Source organism: Pleurodeles waltl, chromosome 12 (genome assembly GCF_031143425.1).
Source record: "Pleurodeles waltl isolate 20211129_DDA chromosome 12, aPleWal1.hap1.20221129, whole genome shotgun sequence".
NCBI lineage: Eukaryota > Metazoa > Chordata > Amphibia > Caudata > Salamandridae > Pleurodeles > Pleurodeles waltl.
In genome coordinates this window covers 45,401,855-45,407,983 of record NC_090451.1, presented here as the reverse complement: position 1 = coordinate 45,407,983, position 6,129 = coordinate 45,401,855, and positions in this window count along the sequence as shown.

The following is a 6,129-nucleotide window of genomic DNA, read 5'->3' as shown; positions in this document are numbered from 1 at the left end:
AAACATCTGTGGTAAGTTCATTAAATTTGTAAATATCTATAGGACCTTGTAAGTCCACTTTTCCTTCTTGCGTTCGAACTGCCGGAGTACAAGTCTAGCTCATTTCCACAGTAACATTTCATATGCTTCCTGATTTATTACTCTTGGTACTTTTACTGTGAGGGACGGAGTGCAAGTCTGGAGGGACCCTGTTTGAGAGAGAGGGGAAAAAAAAACACGGTGGGATTTGCTAGAAAAAGGGTCGTCTTTGCAATCTCAACAAGATGTTCAACTTCCTATGCAGTAGCATTACATCAAGGATCTTCCGGATGTAGGCAAAGGGCAATCTAAAGTTATGTGGCCATATTTCATCTACCAAACCATCATGTCACACTTGTCTCCATCACAATTCTTTCTACTGATATCCAGGACCACATCCTTATTGGTGTTGAGGAGTCTGGAGTAGAGTCTGACTGCTGGGTAGTCAAGAATGACATTGGTGTTGCAGATAAAGACACTGCCATCAGTCTAAAATCCTCGAAAGCATGGCACTGTGTCCAAACATCATCTTGTTGCTAAAGAAAAAGTTACTTACCCTTGGGTGACAATCTTTCTGGTAGATGCTTTCTCTCTCTCCCTGCAGATTCCGCACCTGTTGAATATCCCTAGGTGCCAGACTGGATCAGGAAACGTTTCATAGCTCTCCTCTGCCAGTAGGTGGCATAAGCTCCATCTCATCACCAGGAGCAGCATCAGTGGAGCCATATATTGCCTACTGCAAAGTACTGAGTCTGTTACACAACCATTTTCTCTCTGCCCTTAAAGACAAAGATTGGGTGGGGGGTTGGGGGGGAAGGAACAACTGATGAGTTTGAGGAAGTGCTGTGTAACAACCTAACAGTGTAATAAAGTTAGCCGAAGACCATCTTTCAAAACAGGGAAGTAAGTCGGATCAGTGAGAGATCTGCAGATACTGTAATCAGAAGAGATATCATTAGCAACGGTAAGTTACTTTTTCTTATGATGACTAAGTCTACTGCAGATTTCTCACCTGTTGACTAAATTCCAAGGCAGTATCTTCCCCCAGGAAGTGGGTCTGAAGGAGTGGTTAGACTACGAAATCCCAGAGCACTGAAGATACAAAATGATCATCTCTCCTTACTTACAAATTCAAATAATAATGCTTAGCGAAGGTGTGGTGAGACACTGATGTCACTTTGTGACCGATTTCTACCACAGGAACACCTCTGGCAAATCAAAGGCTTCACTCTGGTGGAATGAGGGCGGATTCACTTAACTGCGCTCAAAATGATTCAACATGATAAGGTCCTTGTCTGGACAACATGATGTTCTTGCTGTCTGCATACCCCACAAAGAGCTGGTCATCAGACCTGCTCAATAGTAACGGACCACCCTCTGAGGTCGATTCAATATAATGGGATGGGATGGTGGGATGGAGTCGAAGAAAACTGGTAAGAATGGTGATAGACTGCTTTAAATGTAAAGGGGTCACTGCCTTGGGAAGGTAAACTGCATTTGTTTTGAGGACTAATTTGTCCAGGAAGAAGAATGTGAAAGGCAGGTGAATGCTCTGTGCTTGCAACTCACTAATGCACCTTACCAACGTGACTACCACAAGACAAAACAGTTTTGAGAGTTAAGACATAACTGCCAACTGTGAAAAAGCTAGAAAAAGGCACCCGTACAGTAGGCAGCAAAACAGGATCCAGTGGAAGCATTCAAGTCAGTCTGTCTCTCCAGAAATGTGATCATTATGGATGATTCGAAAAGGGAGATCTTGCTTGAGAGGTAGAGAAGGTGGGAGTGTACAACTTGATGGCACCCTATGCCCAACCCTGTTGGGCTAGTTACAAGGTGAAACAAAGGCCCTCCAGTAGGCACGTGTTCAAGGGATGTACGTTCTGCTGTGTTGACCAAGCAACAAATTTATTCTACCTCCCAAGAAAAGACTGATTTTGTGAAGGAGCAACAAGTCAATAGCATAATATTGACCAATACGGTGGCAGCTGGAAGACACTCAGGCCACTCAATCAATCAATCAGTAACTTTATTTCGGCTAAAAGCCATAAAAGTAAACAGTGAAACACCATAACATAATTATGCAATATAAGAATGAGAAAATAACAAAGAGGTAACACGGTTTGCTTTAAGAACCCTGAATAAGTTATAAAATCGCATAGTTGTAGAAAAAACAGTGCATAACATGTATTATTTTTTTAAATCTTAAAACCCCAAAATATTAGATATAAAATATTAGATCATTATATCTTGACTCCAATCAATTAAAACTTGTTATGTTGGATAAATATAATCTAAGACCAATATGTTAAAAGACACATGATTATAACAATTCTCTAGTTCTTATAGTCCATATATTCTGCAAGTATCTCGTAGCTGGGGGAACTATTTTATCATTTGTATCAGTTGTTGAGTATAAGAAGGAGGAATTTAGGCAAAGCACACCACAATTTACTTTAAGAGCCCTAGATAAGTTATAGAATCACAAAGTTGTCAGAAACCGAGCAAACAATCATTTTTCTTAAAATCTTAGGATCCAAAATAAAAATATCAAATATTAGGCCATTTTGTCTTAACTCCAACCAGTTAAGAATTGCTATGTTAAATAAATAATATCTAAGACTAATGTGTTAAAAGCACACTATTATAGCAATTCTCTGGTTCTTATGGCCCATGCACTTTGCAAATACCTTGCAACTGGAAAAACTATTTTGTCATTTGTGTCAGTTATCAAAAGACGTAATACTGTGTTCCATTCCCTTATCCCAACTGACCTACATAACTGGGCAATCCACTTCTTCCTAGGTACCAAATATCTAGGACAGAAAAACAAAGTGCGCGAGTGACTCTTTTGTCTTTTGACAATGATGGCAGTATATTAAGTTACGGTCCTCCATCCTCCATTGCGCTGTAAATGTCTTGAGCGGGAGGGTCCCTAATCTGAACTTGATGAATAAGGTTTTAGTATAGGGAGGATTTACATTATCCATGTAGGCCTCAAATTTGGGGCTACATTTATGGTCTAGGAACTGTAAGGTCCGACTGCCATGGTTTTTAGACCAAGTTTGATCCAAGATGTTCTCCCAATAGCACCTTTTTACACGCTCTTTTACTTCCTTGGTCAGATTATGAGGAGCACTCCACACCTCCTCCATCTTGAGGAATTTACACGTGTCTCTAATATGTCTAAACCAAGGGATCTTTAGTGCACTGTCACTTACAAGAAACTCATCTAATGCTACGTGGAGGGTGGACAAATTCTCTGATGACCAAAGACGAATCCAATACATGAGAGGTTTTAATGCAATTTCGTTATGGATCTCGTTTAGGGCTAGGTCAAAACTAAGGGGGGTGAGAGGGGTGCTCATAGGCAGCCTCAAAAAATTTAGTATAAAACGGTTTTCTACCGTGGTCAGGCACCTAGAGTTAATGTGTCCCCCAAAGCTCAGCGCCATAAATTGAAGCTGCAACTGCAGCTGCTTTATAAACAGTGATGGCCGGTGATATCTCCCCTTTCAAAGTATTGGTGATTTTCCTCCCTATCACTGTTGCCTGCTGCCTAAGTGCTGTCAGACTCTTCCCGATCTGTGACGACCAATGTTGGTCATCACTTAGCCTGATCCCCAAATAATCAAATTTGCTGACTCTCTCCACTGGTTGGCCCGCTATAGTAATTTTCCCCCTAAACAGTTTATGCGGGTTAAAAGCCATGAACTTCGATTTTGTTGGATTAATTTCAAGTCCTCTTTTAAAACAAAAGTTATAAAAAGCATCCAATTCATTTTGTAAGCCCATGGGTGTTCTTGAGATTAGTAAAGTATCATCGGCGAACATTAAAATGGGGACGGGGGATCCAGCTAGCCTTGGGGCATCGTGGTTGCAGTGTAACAGTTGGTCTGCGGCACCATTGATGTAAAGGTTAAACAGTGTTGGTGCCAGAATGCACCCCTGCCTAACCCCCCTATTGACAGGTATGGCTTCAGTTAGATCGCCACTTTCTGACCAGCGAACGTGAGCATAAGTCCCTTCATGTAGGTATCTAATCAATCTTAGTAGTTCTCCATCAAGTTGACAACTCTCCATAGTATATCCCGAGGTACCATGTCAAAGGCAGCCTTTAAATCAATAAAGGCTACATACAAATGGCTCTTGTTGAGTGACAAATATTTCCAACAGAGAAGGTTAAACCTAAAAACCTGGTCAATTGTACTCATTCCTTTTCTAAAACCTGCCTGGAAGTCGGAGAGAATTTGGGAATCCTCTATCCATATCTGTAGTCTATTTAGTATCTGCTTGCTGAATATCTTTTGACTAACATCAATCAGACTAATAGGCCTATAGTTGGTAGGTTGTTCCCTTGGCCCTTTCTTATAAATAGGGACTATGATTGCTCCTTGCCACGTGGTGGGAAGTCCTCCCCCCCTCAATATCTCATTACTGAGCGCATTTAGATACAGAGACCAGGTTGTCGGTCGGGACAAATATAAATCACCTGGGATGCCATCAAGACCAGGGGCCTTCCCTTTACGTATTGATTGAAGAGCCAGTGTTGTTTCTTTTAGGGAGAAAAGGTCCAGGTCAAATTTGGGTGGTATAACTCTCCCTCCCGTTAAGGTGTTTGCAAAAAGGACATTAGGTTTTAACGGAGGAATAGCAGTACTACTAAAATGAGGTTTTCTGTGTACATTTGTAAAATACTTCACCCAAGTTTTTGGCTGGATTACAGGGTAGTTCTCCACACCTTGGGGACTACTTTTGTCTGCCACTAATTTCCAGAATAAATTAAAATCCTTCTCATGAAGTGCATCAACCATCCTGTTCCAATATCTGGTTACCCACTCTTTTTTCCCGTTTTTAAGTACAATTTTGTATGCAGCCCTAGATTTTCTTATCTCTCGTCAGTTCCCTTCCTTAAGTGCTCCCAATAGCTGTATTTTGGCCTGACGACAAGTGTTGGTGAACCACCTCGATACTCTAATCCCAGTCTCTGTCCGCCTCCTTGCTACTTGGAAATGTGGTTTTAACTGGGTGATCAGAACGCTATGCCGATTGATCAGATCCACCAATATCATATTTGTATGCTTCAATGGGGAAAGCGTTGTTACAACTATTCTATAGATTAGTAGCTAGAAGTTTTAATCGTCTTCCACCCATTCCCATTTCACATTTTTACAATCATTAGTCCTAGTTAGGACACTATTTTGGGCCCATGTTGTCAATGTCTTACAGCTGAATAGAATAGTAGAAAAGGAGGTACTCAAAGCTTGATGGTCACTATCAATACGAGGGAGAACAACCATGTCAATAAGAGATTTCCAGAGAGCGTCATCTACTAGAACATAGTCCAAGTGGTTAAAATATTGACCTCTCCTGTATGTGGGCGACGCCGGGGTATCTGATCTGGTGTTTCCATTTACTATTCTTAGTCCCATCATTTTAATTTGATCTTTGAATAGTTCTAATGCTCCTCCTCCTTTCTTAGATGTGGCTTGCACCGGCCCAGATCTATCCCATGCATCTGCAAACCTGATTTCTCTTTGCTGGTTGTCGTCTCTGCAACTCAATTGCATATTGAAATCTCCTGCAACAATTAGGCCCCGCCCTCCAGGAAGGCAGTTAAGAAAATCTGATAACGTACTCATCTGAGCAATCTGGGTCCTTTGGGTGCCAGGTTTGATATATATATTTACAATTATTATACTAACAGGACCCCTAGCAGTACTGATTTCAACCATGACAGCTAATAGATCCCTCGTAGGGGTTGCTATCTCCTTTACCTTTGGAAACAAATCATGTTTTAGCCAGATTATCAAACCACCTGAAGCCCTGCCAGATGGTGATGGAAGCGCGGTCTTCTGGAAGGTCCAATAACCTTCTCTGTTTATTGCAGATGAAGCCCATGTTTCCTGTAATAAAATAATATGGTGTTGATCTATAAAACTACACCAGTCAGGGTTAGCGGTCTTCTGAGTCAGTCCTGCCACATTCCAAGATAAAATCCTGATCGGTAGATCATGACCATCCCTCTTATCTGGCGGCTTCTCTCTAGTCTCATTTAAACAAGGTATTACTCCCTGGGCCTTCTCCTTTAGTAAGTTGCTACAATGCACT